This window comes from Sceloporus undulatus, chromosome 5, assembly GCF_019175285.1.
Source record: "Sceloporus undulatus isolate JIND9_A2432 ecotype Alabama chromosome 5, SceUnd_v1.1, whole genome shotgun sequence".
NCBI lineage: Eukaryota > Metazoa > Chordata > Lepidosauria > Squamata > Phrynosomatidae > Sceloporus > Sceloporus undulatus.
In genome coordinates this window covers 43,336,714-43,355,060 of record NC_056526.1, presented here as the reverse complement: position 1 = coordinate 43,355,060, position 18,347 = coordinate 43,336,714, and positions in this window count along the sequence as shown.

Sequence of the window (18,347 nt, the reverse complement as noted above, 5' to 3'; positions counted from 1 at the left end):
AGACACAAGACTGTAAAGAGAAAAATCTCAATGTGTTATAAACAGTTACTCTGAACGAAAGGCTAGATGCAGAAAGGGAAATCTTGTTCAGCACCATCACAGACACAGTATAAGTAAGGGCTGCAGTCAGTCCCTGTAATTTAATGTTACAAGGATCTGAATCCTAGTCTAGTTGTTGTTGTTGCATGACTTCAAGTACTTTCTAACTTATGATACTCTTAAGATGAACCTATCACAGTTTTTCTTGTGCAGAATTGTTCAGAGGGTATCTGCCTTCCTCTGAGACTGAAAGAATGTGACTTGTTCAAGGTCACCAGTAGATTTCCATGGCTGAGCAAGGATTCAAACCCTGGTATCCAGAGTCCTATCTCAAAGCTCAAACCACTACACCATGCTGCTTCTCTTATAGTCTAGTTAGTCTAACTTAAATCAGTGTGACTGGTTTATGGGGTGAATGCTTATTCAACAATTTATTCAATGGGTGTGCTTTAGCTGGGACTAATTAATAGGATGCAAGCCAATATATTCATATTTTGTATCAAATGTGTATTCACATGATGAGTGACAAGCCATGGACAGTGGGTTTTTAGTGTGACAGAGATTTTAAGGGGCAACACATATTTGGCAGTTTTACATACCTAAAATCCCTCTAAGGTTCTCCACGATGTTTGCATTACCTCAAAAAAGAGACCAACCTAAATAGCTAGCCCATCCTCACTTGAATCTTTTCAGCAGAGAGTAACACAAATTTTCTGCCATGGGATATGTTAGAAGATTGGCTCAGTCTGTCTGAGTAATTAGATTGGCTTTTGGTTAAAGAGCATTTTGGAATTACTGCTATGTCCTTTTCTTTTCTTTTCTCTTCTCTTTTGTAGTCATAAGGACTAGAAACTTATTTTAATATATCCAGCTAAAAATGTTCAAGTTTCTAAGAATATTTTGTTCACCAAAGCTACTTCTACTTTTGTAGTGAAATCTGCAAAGCTTCAGGTCACAATAAACATTTTAGTCTTTAAGGGATCCCAGTCTGTTGTTTTTGCTGCCATTGACTAAAGTGCCTACCCCTCTAAAAACACTCCATATGGCAGCTACCTTGGCTATGTATAACTGAGATAAACACTTTGGCTCTGCCATCATTCAGGTTGAATTTAAATGGTCATGAGCCAGGTGGAATTGACTGAAAGCTAAGCAGATGTCACCTGTCACCAAACAGGGAGGCATCTCCTGTAACTTCTGCCTATGCAACCATACCAGCCTCCTTCTTTGCTAAATTATTGAGAGGATACCCCTCCTCCCTCAAAAAAAATTGTAGGTTTAAAAACAAACACTTATGGAAAAGGGAAAAGGCAATAGGCACAGGAACCATGAAGGATGTATGTATGGCACTGGAGAAATAGGCTGCTTGGAACTGGCTATTTTGTCTGCCTTCCCTCAATGCCATTGTGCATCCATGGAAAATATGCAATTGCTAGTGTAATGCACCCATGGGATTCCAGCTACTCTAAGAGGCTATAGATGGTTCCTTTCCTCATGCCGTGGTGACATGCAGCTTGTAGTAAGGTTATGTAGCAATCATTTGGCTCCCACCACAGGCATTTTCACACTTCCAGTCAAAGAAATCTATATGTTTCTAGTCCAGCTAATTCAGAGTGCATTTCAATACCCAGTACTGGGGCCTGGTTTGTACATGCAGTACAGTAAGTTTTCTGCTTTTAGAGTGATGGTTGGAGACCACATTTCTGAATGCTTCCCTATAGAAGAATAAAATCACAGCTAGTAAAAAATGTTGTTGCTGTTAGAGTTGGTTTTGACTTAAGATGTTCCTATGATTGACAGACCTCTAAGTGATTGACCATCAATGGTCTTCCTTGAGCCTTTTTAATTCAGCCCCATGACTTCCTTTATTAGAGGAATGAGCAACCCATGGACTGTACTCACACATGATAAGACCAAATATCTCTTTTATTTTTCATCTGTAACTGCTCTAAAAATGGCAACAGGAAGTGATGGTGCATCTCTTTCTGTCACCAGTTTGAGAATGGCTGCAGAAAAATGGAGGTATTTGGAGTAGTACAGAGTTCTGGGGTGCTTAGAAGGGAATTTTCACATGTGGTCATGCTCTGGAAGTGGTCTACAAGATTTCTGGGCAAAATATCAGACAACAATGCTAAGGAAATGATTACATATGTTAGAGTTCGTTAGAAATAGATTTACTTATAAGTAGCAGGCACATGATAATAGTACAATGATAAATAAGGACCACAAAAGAAGTTATAAATTATATAATCTAAGTGCAAAAGAACGGAAGAATTGTTTTAGATAAGTGTAATAAATGTCTAGAATGTTTAGCGTAATTAATGTTTAGAATGTTTAGAATGTAGGAGAATGTATTGTGTTGTGGGAAATTTTGTTGTTGTTGTTAATGTTGTTGGTCTTTTTTTTCTTTTTGTGGTGTTATGTTTTAGTTATATATGAGTTAAGGTTTGTTAATTAAGTTATGTGTATTATTGGTTGTGTTTTATGTTTTATTAAACGATATAATCTTTAACTAAAAAAAAAAGATTTCTGGGCAAAAAGTGCCTCAAATACATGCTTTTTCTTTTAAAATGGCGAGGGGCTTTAGGGAACTAGTAGGGCCCACAGAAGCTGCAAAAGTGGTACGCAGAGGCAGCACTTTGCCCACCCTTGCTTGATTGAGTCAGTCCAACCTGGTTCTTCCTCCTTTTTAATTTTATCAAGACTTTTTCTTTTCTTTTCCAGTGTTCTATTGTCTCATGATCTGTCCAAAAGACAGTAACCTCAGTTTAGCTTCTAGTGTGAGTTTAGGCTTGATTTACTCTAGGACCCATACCTGAGATAATCTTCTTCCTATCTGCTTTCGTCACTGCCCAGCTCTCACAACCATATGTATAAATCCGAGATATTATAGCACGGATGATTTTGACATTGGTATTTAAGTACAAAATTAGGACCTTATCACATGTAAGCCTCAAATCTATGTGCAAAACATTTATAAGACAATCAGAACACATGAAAAGGGTAGGGTTTTGTTTTAGATTCAGTATCTTTTTAATCTGCATTGTACAACAAATAATTTCTATTGCAATCATTTGAAATGGAGGCATCAAAATGTCAGGTGATTGAAGGTTGCTAACACCAATTTAAAGATTCTGGAGGGACCACCAAAGAAAAAGACAGATAATGACATTCTCTGAAAAGTCAGTGCAAAACAAGTGGGTCCTATTGGACCAGCTGTTCAGCAAACTCTGAGAGAAGAATGCTGCTAGAAAACATTGAATTGACAAAGCAAATGATTTATAATCTCTGGTTCCCATAATATGATTGTGGTTATTCTTCAGAGCTAAGAACCTGAAGCTGGCTGCAATAGGCCACTGGGCTAAACTGTACTACGGATTTATTTCCATAATCACTGGCAGCAAAACCCTTCAACAGAGAACAACAATTTTGCTCTGAAAGGAAGATGAACACCTTTAAAATAGGTAGGATTTAACAGCTGGTTGCTTTTCTTTTTGCTTTGTAAATTGCTTTAGAAAATAAATGTTTGGATCTGTCCACTGGCATCAACACTGGGCATGATAACCCAAGATTTTATAGGTGCAATGGCATGTGGTTTGAATAATGAAGGGCACATTGGTTTGATGCAAATGTCTACTCTAACACATATGTTGGAATAAGATAGCATTCATATTAATTATATAACAATCACTGAGTTGCAAATCACTTCATATCTATCACAATATAAAAACAGTTCCATCCACAAGATTTACCTCCACATGTATGCACAGGATTGTAGCCCAACTATTTAGTCTCAGATGTCAAAAGCAATAATAAAGATTATACTAGAAAGAGTGATGAAGAATAAGGAGCACAGAAGTTCTGGATCTTGAATAGACCAGATTCAAGTCATCTTAATAGTTAGATGAAGAGTTTCATATTGCATATAGAAAAAACATGTTATCTGATTATTTATCTATATATCTGAGGGAATTTTTATTTATTTGAATATATAAGTCTATCCTTTCAGAAAAGAAACAAGTGTAATGCAGTTAACAAAAACCCCAAAATATTAAGAATCCATGCATTTTCAAAATCAGATTACCTAGTTCAGGATGTGGACAAGGTCCCCAATGCTGATTCAGAGCTCAATAGGTTAAACCATCTTTCCACTAAGACAAATGTTGCTTCTGTGTTGAAGTGAAGTAACTTTCATAGCCTACCTTTCATAGGTAGTCAAGGATAAAGTTTTCTCATGTTGCACCTAGCCACTTAATAGACTAGTTCTACTGGCTTCTTCCAGTAAGAAAGGTTGCATATTGTGGAGATTTGGGAGGGGGGGGGAATTCTCTGAAACATCTGGAGTCTACAGTCAGACTTAGTGTCTGGTGATAGATCTGTTGACTCAGCAGATCTGAGGATGAGGTGCAGATTCTGATTTGAATGCTTCCACTCAAGAAACACTGGAGAGTAAATAAGCTACTACTAAGAGCTCTGCATCAGAAGATTCCTTGTCTTGGATTATTACAACAGTTTTTAAGACATGTGTAGACCAGTCTTATGCAGATGCACACATAAACAAGTCCAACTGTGTCCCATGAGACTTGAGTCCTAACTAGATGTTGTAAGGAAAATACTTCTCTGCGAAATCTTGTAACATCTAGTTAGGCCCCAAGTCTCATGGAACATAGTTGGACTTGTTTAAGGGTGCATCTGCATAAGACTGGTCTACACATGTTATAACATACTGTTGTCATAACACAAGACAAGGAACCTTCAGATGCTAATGTGGCATTTGCAAGGGAGAATCAGCACTATGAAGGAGAAGCTTAATCCTCTCCTTATCCATCAGTTCTGATGAGCAACTGCCCCTCTTACAGCACTCTTCCCCTATGACCATGCTCCAAATTCAGATGTGAGATCAAGATTGTGGGGCAGATTTAGGAGTTGCCTTTCCACAACAGAAAACTCAAGAAGACATTGAAAGGGTTATGCTCTCCTCCCTCTGGATGGGCTTTGTAAGTGTATTCCTATTGTCTCAGCAAACCCTATGTTGAGGCGCACACAACTTGTCAATGGGATGTCTTGTTCACTCCTTCCTCCAACTTCCAAGGAAGTATGCATAGGACTTAGCTGCTGAATGCCACCCAGCTACAGCAATGCAGTCCCCTCTTTGTGCCTCTGCTGTTCTTTTCATTTTTAGAACTGAGTTACTTGTGTTCATGTTCACAGAACACTCGAGGGATGATAGACATGATTATGACAGAAATTCAGATAAAGTAGATATATGAAATGTATCTAATATCTTACATTTTCCTGTGGTTGTAGTACACACTTTGAAACTTCATTCATTTTTATTATCTATTATTAAACAGCTCAGCTTACAATGTGCCATCCCCAGAACAAACACAAAGGGAGACATGACCTCTGCTTCAATATACTCACAAGCTTTGGAAAGAAAGAGCTGGCAAAAAGAGAAGCTGGTACTGCGTATATTAATAACATTCAGAAGAACCAGAACTTTCCTTCCCCATGATACAACTTTTTCATAGATTGGGGTAAACTTTTTTCTTTCTTAAACAAAAGCATTAAAAGAAACCATTTCATATTGTCAGTGAATGCCTGAAATAATAACTGCCTCTGTTCTTTTTGTGCTGAAACCTCAAACAAACAGTGGACAGATTTTAGTTGACTTTCAGCGGTAAGCTGCCTCCAAATAAATATTGCTTTCTTGACTACAGATTAGGTTTCTGTAAATACACATAGAGGCTGCTATCTGACATTTCACAGAATTCCTTAAGCCCTTTTTCGGGAGCCCTCTTTAGGCATTTCAAGTACGTAGACTTTATTTCTGAGGATAGGGTGTAGGGACAAGCAAACTGGTTCTCCCCAAAAACTGCTACAGGTCCAAATTTTGCAGCCAGACTGCTGACAGAGACTAGTTACAAGGAACATATCTCTCCTGTAGAAATAGCATCGCTGGCTACTAGTTCATTTCTGGCCACAATTCAAAGTGCTGGTTATATCCTATAGAGCCCTATATAGTTTGGATCCAGACTATCTGAAAGAATATACCTATATAAATTTGCCCACATTTTAAGATCCTCAGGGGAGTGCTTTCTCTCAGTCCCACAACCATCATCACGATGTTTGGTAAGGACATGGGAAAGAGCCTTCTTAGTGGTGGCTCAGACTATGGAATTCCCTCCCTTGTGAGACCAGGTTGTCATCCTCTTGGAAACAGCAGCCAAAAACCATTTGATTTACCTAAGCCTTCAGCTGTAAGTGGCCACTGCAGAAAGTCATTTAACTCAGGTTTGCTGTATTTTTATCATCATTATGATGTCTGAACTGCTTTTTAAATTGCTGTGAATTAAAGCTTTTAATGTTCTTTTTAAAAAGCTTTGTACTATAAGTTGGTTTAACTGCTTTTTATTTTAGCATACTGTAAGTCACCTTGTGTCCCATATTGGGAGAAAGAAAGTATATAAATTTAAACAAATCAATAATCGCCAAGGTCCTAATTTCCCTCCATGTGTAGGAGGAAGTTGTATTCAGTGGGGAGCCTCCTCTCTTCATGAAGTCTCTCTGCACCACTGGTTCTTATTCTTTGATCTTCCAGATGTCTTAACATTGAACTCCAAGAATTCCTCATCCTAAGCAATGTTGGCTGAAGCTTCTGGGAACTGGTTTCCCAGGCTTCTAAATCACCCAGGAAATATTAATGGATAGAGGATGTTCCCAACCACAGTCAGACAGCTTCTATATGTGCAAGGTGGCAATAATGGTGGTGGTGAAAGACTAAGCTAGCTTCTTTGTGTGTACAGCCTTCATGCTTTTGAAATGTCTGAAAGGGGCTAACATTTATTCTTTCACCTTACTCAGATCTTCAGCTTCCCATCATGTAAAAGTTTTTTGAGGGAATTCTGATCTAACAACATTTGTTAAAATGCATTACTACATAGAAGCAGTTGGTGTTTGAGTGAGAATGGGAAAGCATTCAGACTACAAGCTTCACCCACAATATGCAAGGGATCTAGCACAATCAGTAGTCAATTGCAGTAGATCCACACTTCCACACTTTTGTTGTTTAAATAAAAATTTAGTTTAATTGTGTTTTAACTCTTGTATTAACAGTTTTAACAGAAGCTAGGGTCGTTGTGTTGTGTTTTTAAAATGTTGTACACCATGCTAGGAGAGCATGGTGTAGTTGAGCATAGGACTACAACTATGGAAACAAGGGTTCAAAGCCATGGAAAACCACCAGGTGATCTTGGACAAGTCTCAGCCTCAGAGGAAGGCAAAGGCAAACCTGCTCTGAAAAAATCTTGAAAGGAAAACTCATGATAGGGTCACCATGAGTCGGAAATTACTTTAAGGCACTCAGCAACAAAAGCCACCTTGGATCCCATGTTAAAAGAATGGTGGGATAGAAATTAAATAAAATAAACCTACAAAAACATTATTTGGAAATTTTTGTACCTTCCAAATGTTCATATGCTGCTTTAGCTACCCCAAAAAAACCATATGCTGATCACAAAGGTATATCTTTGTGTATATATACACTGCAAATTATAAAATTTTAAGAACAAAAGTTTTCAGAATCAACATTGTCCAGTTTTTACTACCACAACTTTTCACCAGATGACTACAGGGTAAGGCCTCAAAGCTCTCCTGTCATTCCCAGAACTGCTTCTTTCCATGCATCCATTCACACAACACTTCCTTGCACCAACTCACACAATACATACACCTCCTCCTCTTCCTTTCCTTTAAAAAATATTTCTCTGTATCTAACAGATTTCCTATTCACTGCCTTCTAATGAAGTATGAATAAAGCCCCATTCCTTTGTAAACATTCTGAAGTCTCTGGAGCACAACTGAGGAGCTTTGTCAATCACTCTCTCTTCTCGTATGCCATGACTTGCATATATAGATTAGCAGTGTTTGATTACTGACTTACTTGTAATGCCTTCAAACAAACTTTCGTGCCTTTGGAATAGTAATCAACCAGAAGAAACCTGTCTCTTTAAAATCAGCTAGGTCTATTCTCAACTTCTACAAAGGTCTTTTTGAAATTTCATAAGTTCACATTTTTAGTTTTTGTCTTTCAACCTTTGACATATTGTATTTTACTGAACAGCCTAAACCTTCAATGTGAGCGTAAATGCATGATCAAGGAAACATATTTTTGAGCCATTTATTTACATAACTCAGTGCTTCAATTATACTTGCCTTTATTATACAATGTTTAATACAATTATGGCTTAAGTTCTATAGATAATGTTGCCTTTCAATGGGACTTCATAGTTCTGTGGCACTCCTTTCTGTCTCAATTTTTTGTTAATGCTAGAGTTACTTTTCCTTTGAGCTGTACCTGGCCTCAGTTTCTCAAAATAGTGGTGTGAAGTGGCCATCTCAGGAGACAGAAGCTAGGGTCAGGGAGTGTTGGCAAGCTCCTGTTGTTATGCAAGTTATTTCAGAATGTCCTTTGATTATTATTTTTTAAGTAACAAAAAATGTTGGAAAACAAAGCTGAATATATCATGTCACCTGCTTCGCACCATGTAAGTTAACTAACTTACATGGTTTACCACTTCAGGTGCAGCGATGGATGTAGCCCCTCACTGATGTTGAAATGAGACTCTGAACATGGAATGAGGGTGAGAGTACCATCTTGGTTTTCACCTCAGGTAGCAAAATATCTTGTACCATCTCTGGTTCTGGGACTAACTACCTTTGAGTCTAGATTCAAATATATAGCTAAGCTATAAACACAGCACTCATTACCCTCTCCTCTACACAATCTAATATTCTAGTACTCAGGAAAAGGTCTCTCTCTATGGTGATCCATTGTGTCATGCATAGTTATAATGTTGATATCACCATAACTAATGAGGTCAATGATATACTGAACTTGATATGCACTCTGATTAACATCCATGCATATACCACTTTTATAGATATTTGTCATACCTGTCTTGGGCTTCAGCTCATAGAGTTTAGAAGGAAAAATGGTAGTGGGAATACATGTAATTGCTTCAGGATGGTCAGATAGTGAGATTTATTGCATTGCATTATATTTTTTGGACCAACACTAGTCCTGCCATAGTGAAGCAGCAGATGCTGGGAGGCAGTAGCAAAAAGTTGGGGAAAACTGCTTTATGCCACACAGTTTGCCCTGTGTCCCTTAAGCAAGCCTGCTGCCTTCAAATGTGGTGAAAGATGTTTTTCTGGTGTCAGCTGAAGACAGATTCAAGTTCCAGAATAGGCAACAAACTGCCCATGAGAGGCCCTTGGGAGAGAAAAAAATGGCCGTACTAACTGATGGGACAATTGGAAAGTAAGAGTTCTCCAGATTCATAACTGTGCCAGCAGCCTTAAATTTATCACTTTCTCATTTACTCTGACTTCCACTGAAGAAGCTGTGCCCTTGTGTGTAAAATTACTTCTGGGGATACAATCCTCTTCAGATGTATTAATCAAAGCATGATTTGTTTTACCTCATCTGCACTATTATCAAACTGGGGGGGAAATTAAATATGTTGTTTTCTGCTTTTTCTCTGACTTATATCCCTCTGCATGCAGTACACCTGAGACAGGTTTTCCTCCCTTCTCTTGTTCTGTTTGAACTGTTTCTTCCACCATGCTTAGCCTCAACTTTTTCAGTTGGTCCTAATTCATTTTAACCTAGTGATGGGAACCAAGAAGGACTCCAAATGTTATTGGACTGCAACCTTCAGAATTTCTCACTATTATCTGTGCTGTCTAGGACTGCTGGGATTACAGTTCAACAGCATCCAGAGGGCTGCAGGGTCCCCACTCCTGTTGTAATATTTCCTGATTCAGAATGATGCCACAAGAGACCAAAGTGTAGACAAGTGTTGTGTTATCTCTTAATCCAAATTACAGTATCTCAAAATGGCTCCTAGTCTGACTTTTATTTCTGTCCTGAGCTTCACACTCATTCTATAAAGCTACTCATATGGCAGTCTCCTTCCCAACATACAGTTCCAGAAATGGTGATTGTGTGGCTTTTCCTGAAACTGTAGATTGGCTATAAAACACATACACAAATCTGTAGGGCAGTGGTTCTCAATCAGTGGGGCTGGATCCCAGTGTGGGTGTGAGAAATGCCCAAGGGAACAGGAGACTTGAAGGCCTTGATCCCTTCTGCTCCTCCATTTCCCAACCTTTTTCTGTCCTGGGGGGTAAAAGAAAGGCAAGGAGGGAGCATGAAACCTCTTCCTGAGGTAGAAAAGGAGGTGGAGAGTGGGGAAGCTCACTGGATCATGGCCTCTGGCAGGGCCCATCCCAAGCCACCACTTCCCCTTCCTGTCCCATCACTGGCCTAGAATGAACGTTTCTGTGTGACTCTGTGTGTGACAAAGTAAATTAGTATATGTGTGAGTGAAAGAAAAAATGAATTGCTGGATCTGCAATGCAAAAATAATCCAGGTTGACACTATTTTAACTGACATGGCTTGAAGCTATGGAATTCTAGTATTTGTAGTTTTGTGAGCTATTTTGCCTTCTCTATCAGACAGCTCTAGTGCCGCAACAAATTACGGTTCCCAGGATTCCATAGGATGGAACTATGACAGTTAAAACAGTGTCAAACTGCATTAATTCTTCAGTGCCAATTCAGCCTGGGTATTACATATCTTTGATCACTGGTGAGTGAGGCTCTGTGTGATACAATATATGTACAGGTTATACATGTATTAAATATTGAATTTATTTAAATAAAACTGTTCTAATTTGTCTGTCCTTAGAAAATGTTTAAAATATTAATGTGCATGAATATGTGAACAAAAATAGGCATACTAAACAAACAGAATATTTTGATTGATATACTGTGTTGAGGGTGTGCAACATCTGCTTGTAGATTTAAAGGGGGGCACAAGGGTAAAAAAGCAGAACTACTGCTGCAAGGCATACATGGATAAAATATCTTGCCTGGGGCTTGCAAGCTTGTGGCCCTCCAGATGTTGCTGGCTTCCAGTTCCCATCAGCCCCATCAAGCATGGCCAGTGGTCAAGAGTGATGGGAGCAGTGGCATCACTAGTGAATTAACTCATAGTGTGATCCCCATGGACCTCTTGGGATGGGGGTGCAGATGGAATGGCAAGTCTCACCTTGGAGAACCCAGCATCCTGCCATCACTGCCCACCCCCAATGATGACAATAAAGATGAGATGCTGCATTGAGCAGGAGCAGTTTTTTAATTATAAAAGATCTCCACTCTTAAAGAAAGAGGAAGACAAAGAAAACCATCTGCCTCCCTCCTACAGCACAATGGTACAAAGGAACCAAAAAGATCAGGAGGGGAGGCTGTGGATATGGGGAGCAGATAGTAAGGTCTGTGACTTCACTGCCATCCTCATCACCCCCAAAGGGAAGTGGCATACCAAGATGAGTCCCCTCTTTCTTTCCAGTGGAGAAGGTTTAGGACACCTCACTGCTGCTCAGTATCACCCTCTCTGATGGTCTCACTCAGTGCAGTCCACACTTCCTTCATCCCCCTAGTGACACCTAGGATAAGAGCTGGAACAGGATCCCTGCATCTGCCTCCAAGCAAAGGCTTCAGTTTTGTCTATTTTATGATTACATCTATACATGCATAAAATATCATAGTTCTAGAGGTCACTAGCCCAGTAAATAATCCAAATCTTTCTTTTTCTTTTTTGCTTTTTATTAACACACAAATTTTAATAATATAAAACAACATATATGGAAAACTATACCTCCAAACTCCATCTTCCTTTTCAACACACCAATGAATGCTTATATCTCTACTAGAATGGGGAGGGGGGTGTCCTTGTCTCTTGAGGTTTCAGTCCCTGGATGTTTGGAAACAGCAAATGCACCAATAGGCCATAGCCTGAGTAAAGAGGAGCTTCATCCATCAGTAATGAAATAAAGCACCCCACCCCGCACTCATGCCACAAGCCACCAGTGATCCAGTGTTTGGAAGTGAGTACATGGACAGGTCTGGCGAGACAATAGCTGCCTTCGAAGTAATGCCCTAAAATCATGCTAGACTGATCCTGCAGGGATAGGACGACAGCTCCACAAATATACATGGCAGAACAAATATTTAAAGACTGGATGCCAAAGGGATGCACATCACTACAATTCCACTCTTCTCAAACTAGATGAAATCCAGAGGTTGCTATGGAGGCCGGGTGTTTTGGCAGCTAGTTTAATACCATCAGTATAATCAGGCCATTCTACAGCCACTTTGTGTGAAAAGAAAAACATCTATTACAGACAAAGTAATGCTTGTGGTTCTATTAGCAGATGTAACAGTGCAAATAAAACCAAGTCTCATGCTATTAGTGAGTGGAAGCTTTTTAAAATCATTTGTTTATGGCCAGAAAGATTGTTTATCGCTTTCTTGTAAGTGCAAATCCTAACACACAAGCTGAGGTTTTAACTGAAGTGTTTTTCTTCTCCCCCATCCCATCCTCACTTCTTGTTGACAAAGGACAAGACTGAGCAATTTGTCTTCCTTTATCTGGACCAATTCATGGAAGACAGCAAATATACAGCACTCTCCAATATTCTGTCCAATGTACCACATACACTTTACCATCCCCTCCACCTAGTATTTGTTGTTGTTGTTGTTGTTGTTGTATGCCTTCCAGACTTATGGTGACTCAAAGGAGAACATATCACAGGGTTTTCTGGAGCTGGGAGTGTGTGGCTCATTCAAGGTCAACCAGTGGGTTTCCATGGCCAAGTGGGAAACTGAACCCTGATCTCCAGGGTCATAGCCCGTCACTCAAACCATTACACAGTGCTTGCTCTCTTGCCTACTAGAGGCAGAGATAAATTATCCACAGTGCTACCTACACTCTGATAGCTCAGTTCCCCATAACAGAAGATTACATAATTGGCTTGCCAATTTAATTAGGAAGTTAACCATACCATTTTTACCTCTGCATGCTGAATTGTACAAAGTAGGTATCATTTGGATGATTGGCTGCCACATGTAGAGGCAGGAATGGTAGAGAGTAGATAAGATGCTGGGGAGGCAGGGACTGGGCTCATTCCTTCCCTTCCAGAAGCTGAGCCAGATTCAGGAGATGTCGCCGGATCCAGCCCAGTCTGGTTACAATTGCAGTAGATTTGATCGCTGTAGATAAATGTTCATCTTCAGGTGTCCACTGAAATGTGTTGTTATTTTCTGACTTTTCCCCAGTACTGGGACTCAAAGCAGCTCATAAGATATCAATACAAATAAAATACATATAAAGGCATCAATAAGTGCTCATATAAACACATACAATGTAATGAAGGTGGTATTCCTGTCCCAGTAATTATTTTCAAGCCACTTTTTATTAATTGTTGAATGTTTTTGTTTTTAAGTATCCTTTGTATTTTTAATGTTTTCTGTTTTCAAATGTAAAGTGTGAACCAGCAAGAGATTTCATTATATCAGCCTATAGCAAGAATGATAGCTAGATAGATCTGACTGTCTGGCATGGGTGACTAAACAACTCTTTACAGAGAGCAGGAACAGTACAAGGTTCAGCACAAGATGAGCTTTCCTGTGGTATTTCATCTATCATGGTACTGCCACCAAGGACAGTCTTTTCCCAGCCATTACCAACCAAACTTTAGAAAACTAGGAGGCACTCAGAAAAGAACCTCTGGAAATGACCTCAAGGTTCATTTCAGAAAAAGTGGAGATTCATTTCAGAATAGGTAGCTCTTTAAATGCCTGGGTTTCTAAGACACATAGCAAACTTTCACAACCAAAACCAACACTTTGAATTAGGCTTAGAAAAGTAGGCAGGCAGATAAGTGGTTTAAGATCAGATGAGATACATGTTTTTGTACTTATACAGTAGTTCAATTCTAAATTCAATTTTTCAGATATACAACCAGAACAGCAAGTCTCTGCCACAGGAAAATATTTTCTGCCTATACCACCTTCCCAAACTTCAGCTTCCAGGGCAAGATAGCTTAGGTTTCTGGGAGATGAAATCCAAAACACCTGGAAGGTCAGAATTTGGGAGTCACTGATGTATATCATCCCACATAATCCAACACACAGCATTCTTCAAGCAGACAGCAGGACTGAAGAAAGGGAAAATAACGCAAGATGTCAAACTAGATGGAATATCCGCCCTAAACTTTAGAAGGATTGCATATAACTGCAATACTGGTTTGTTGTTGTTGTTGTTGTTAGCTGCCTTTGAGTTAGCCCCAACTCATGGTAACACTGTAAATGAGACATCTCTGATCTGCCCTATCCACCATTGCTCTGATTAAATCTTGTAGATTCATGGCCATGACCTCCCTAAATGAGTCTAGTCATCTGGTGTGCAGTCTCCCTCTCTTTCTGTTGCCTTCCATTTTTCCTAACACTATTGTTTTTTCTAATGATTCATGCCTTCCCATGATGTGGCCAAAGTATGACAGCCTCAGTTTCATCATCTTGGTTTCCAGGGAGAGTTCTAGGACCCATTTATTTGTTTTCTTTGCCATCCATGGTATTGTCAGCACTCTTCTCCAGCACTACATCTCAGATGACATTTTTAAACCTTTTTTCTTAATTGTCCAGCTCTCACATCCATACATGGTGATGGGGAATACTATGGCTTGGGTGATTCTTATTAGTGGTCACTTATATGTTTTTACCTTTTAGGATCTTTTCTATTTCTTTCATGGCTGTTGTTTCCATTGCATTATTTTTTTGTTTTCCATATTTTCAGCATTAAGCCTGTCTTTACACTTTCATCTTTGACCTTCTTTAGTAATTATTCCAATTATGTAATGTTTGCTACTAGATATATGGTGTTGTCCACATATCAGGTAATACTGGTATATAATACTGGTAGAAAATAATATATTACATAATACTGGTAGAATGCCATTATAACACAATAGCAAACAGCATACTAGTCACTTAGCACTTTCCAAAATGCATGTCTCTTTTTAAATATTATGTCAGGGACACTTCTACACTCAGTACAGAAGTTTTTGACATTCCTATATCTTTTGTTCCAGCCCTTGTAAAAATAAATAAATAAATTTACAACATGCCTTCATCCAAAGAACAGCAACCTGAATGCTGTATAAAGAATAAACACCTTTCTAAAATGGAAACCCATTTAGATTCAGCTATAATATAGTTTTATTAGATGGGTGTCTCAAAATTATTCATTGAAAAAACTTGCTTTCCATCTCAGTACTAGTTTCTGGAAATTGTTCAGTGGCTAAAACCTGCATAGTAATGACGGATTCCTGAATTGAAATAGAAAAGCTAATGAATTTGTTTCTTTTTTTCCCCCAATCATATTCCAATGCAGCTTATTAGATAGAAGGCTCAGTAGACCATTGTTATATTTCATCTTTCTTTATTTTCAGGCTTTTTCCTGTTCCACAACCCCCCTCCTTTTTCTTTAATGTGGATTTTTTGTACAGAGGGCAGATAAAAATAAACAGAAGATGGTCAGACTGTGGAAGTATTGCTGTTGTCACTGGGAAGTATCCTAGAGGACGAACAAGCTATTGACATTCTCTCTCCTAAAGCAAGAAACTGTCCTGGGAGATTCATGAGAAATGAGCAATGACAACAGAGAGCAGGAAACAAATTGATGGAATCAGAGACGGCTACAGACCTGTAAATAACTTTTCACACTTTTGCAGTTACATTTAGAATTGAATGGCTCGGTTTTGCAAATTGATAGAGAAATCCAAGTTTATTTAATCTCTCTCTTTTTTTTTTTTTTCCAGTGAAAGGGAACATCTTGCATTTTAGATTTGCCATCCTTTCAGCCTGCCAACTCCAACCTCATTTCTTCCTCTTCTCCAAAAATTGTCCTTCCTCTGGAGCAATCAAAGATTAAAGTAAAGCAACACAACACACACTTAACTCCTTCACACTGAGCAACATGGACAGTGGGGGGTGAGAAAGAAATGGTGCCACAAAGTCCAAGGGAACTACTGCACTGCAAATTTCCAGACTGGTTGATTGTTCACAAGTACGGACTTTCCTTGTGGAATTCTTGCTGTACCTACGCACTTCCTTGAATTTTTAAAGCAAAACTGAAAATATAGAGGTAACCTCTTTACCCAACACAGTCTTCTCATTTTTCTGATTGTGAGGTCACAAGGCTACTTGATTGTAAAAATCTGTGTTGAAATCTAGCAGAGTGTTAGAGAATTTTACTACCATGGCCAGTGTGGCACTTCTCTGAAATCTGTATGAAAGTCATGAGTGCACTTCATTCTTCAGTGAACAGAAAGCATAATGGTAGCCATGCTCTTCATCTGATGCCTGGATCACTCCCACTATGAGGCAACTCCTGAGAGCTCCTGGAAGAACTCCTTAATGAACTAGAAATGGCTGAGAATAAGATCTTGAGGGTTTAAAGCTTTGAAAATATTGACAAAGTGTGCTGTGCTATGCAGAATGCACATATGGACAATACAATTTTACGATGTCAGGAAACTAGGTACTTCACTAGATTTTGAAATTGTCCGGCTGCATAAAAGGATTCAGAGGCATTCAAGTAGCTCAAAACTGTCAACGATACTGACTCTAAAGTAAAAGGCATCAGGCTTACTCTCATTTCACACCTTGAAAAAATACTCGGTCCAAATCAAGCAAAGATTTATAATAAGGTCATGTAAAGATTTCCAGTATGTACAGTCATTACAATAAAGTCTACTACCAACATTTATATCACAGACCTGGTAAAATATTCTGCACTGTGTTGCCCTATGAAAATTAATGCTCTTCTTAAAATTAGCTTTTGGGAATATAAATAGATATATAGACATATATCCATGGATGCTAAATCCATGGATAAAAAATTCATGACTACATAGATACAGAATACCAATTGTATTAAACATAAATGGCTCATACCAATGAATAATGTGGTATTGGTCCTAGTCACAGGCAGGGCCAGCTCCATGGATAGACAAAGTGAAGCAATCCCCCCATGTATTCGGTAATAGAAACAATAGGCGGGCCCTTGCCTGCATTTTCTATGCCCCTCTCATGGAAAACAATGTAGTGCACAGACTTAGCATCATAGGATGATAGAGTTACAGGACACCAGAAGAACCATCCAGTCCAAACCCCTGCCATGCAGGAATACACAATCAAAGCCCACTCAACAGATGGCTGTCCAACCTCTATTTAAAAACATCCAAAAAAGAGACTCCACTCCTTCTCCAAGGCAGCATATTCCACTGTCAAACAGCTCTTACTGTCAGGACATTCTTCCTAATGTTTGGGTGGAATCTCTTTTCCTGTAGTTTGAGTCCATTGCTCTGTGCCCTAGTCTCTGGGGCAGTAAAAAACATGGTTACTCCATCCTCAATATGACATTCCTTCAAATATTAAAACATGGCTGTCATGTCACCCCTTATCTTTATCTTCTCTAGGCTAAACATGTCCAGTTGCCTGAACCTCTTCTCATAGGACATGGCTTCCAGATCTTTCATCAAGTTTGATCACCCTCCTCTGGACACGCTCCAGCTTGTCCACATCCTTTTTTAATTGTGGTGCCCATGTGAGGCCTAACCAAAGCAGAATAGAGTGGTACTATTACTATACTTCCCTTGATCTAGACATGACACCACTAATGATGCAGCCCAGAATCCTGTCATATTTTTTTTAGATGCTACAACACACAGATAACTCATGTTTAACTTGTGGTATTATATGACTTCTAGAACACTTTTGCATGTACTGTTATCAAACCAACCCATCCTATATCTGTGCATTTTATTTTATTTTTCTGCCTAAGTGCAGTACCAAACTTTTCTCCCTGTTGATATTCATTTTGGTAGTTTTGGCCAAGGACAGATTCTAATTTTTTAAAGTCATTTTGAATTCCGATCCTGTCCTCTGGGCCAACCCTGCTAATTTTGTGTCATCTGCGAATTTGATAAGCATGATAAGCATGCTCCCTATTCCATTACCCAAGTCATTGGATAAATATGTTGATCAGCATTGGGCCCAGGACAGAACCCTGTGGCACCCCACTATCGCTTCTTTCCAGGATGAAGAAGAATCATTGGTGAGCACACTTGGGGTTCAACTGGTTAACAAATTATAAATCCATCTAACAGTAGCATTGTCTAGTCCACATTTTACTAGCTTGTTTTTTCAAGAATATCATGGGGGACCTTGTCAAAGGCCTTACAGAAATCAAGATATGCTACATCCACAGCAATCTCTTTATCCACCAAGCTTGTAACTCTGTCTAAAAAAATAAGATTAGCCTGGCATAACTTGTTTTTCAGAAACCTATGTTGACCTTTAGTGATCACAGCATTCCTTTCTAAGTGCTTACAGACTA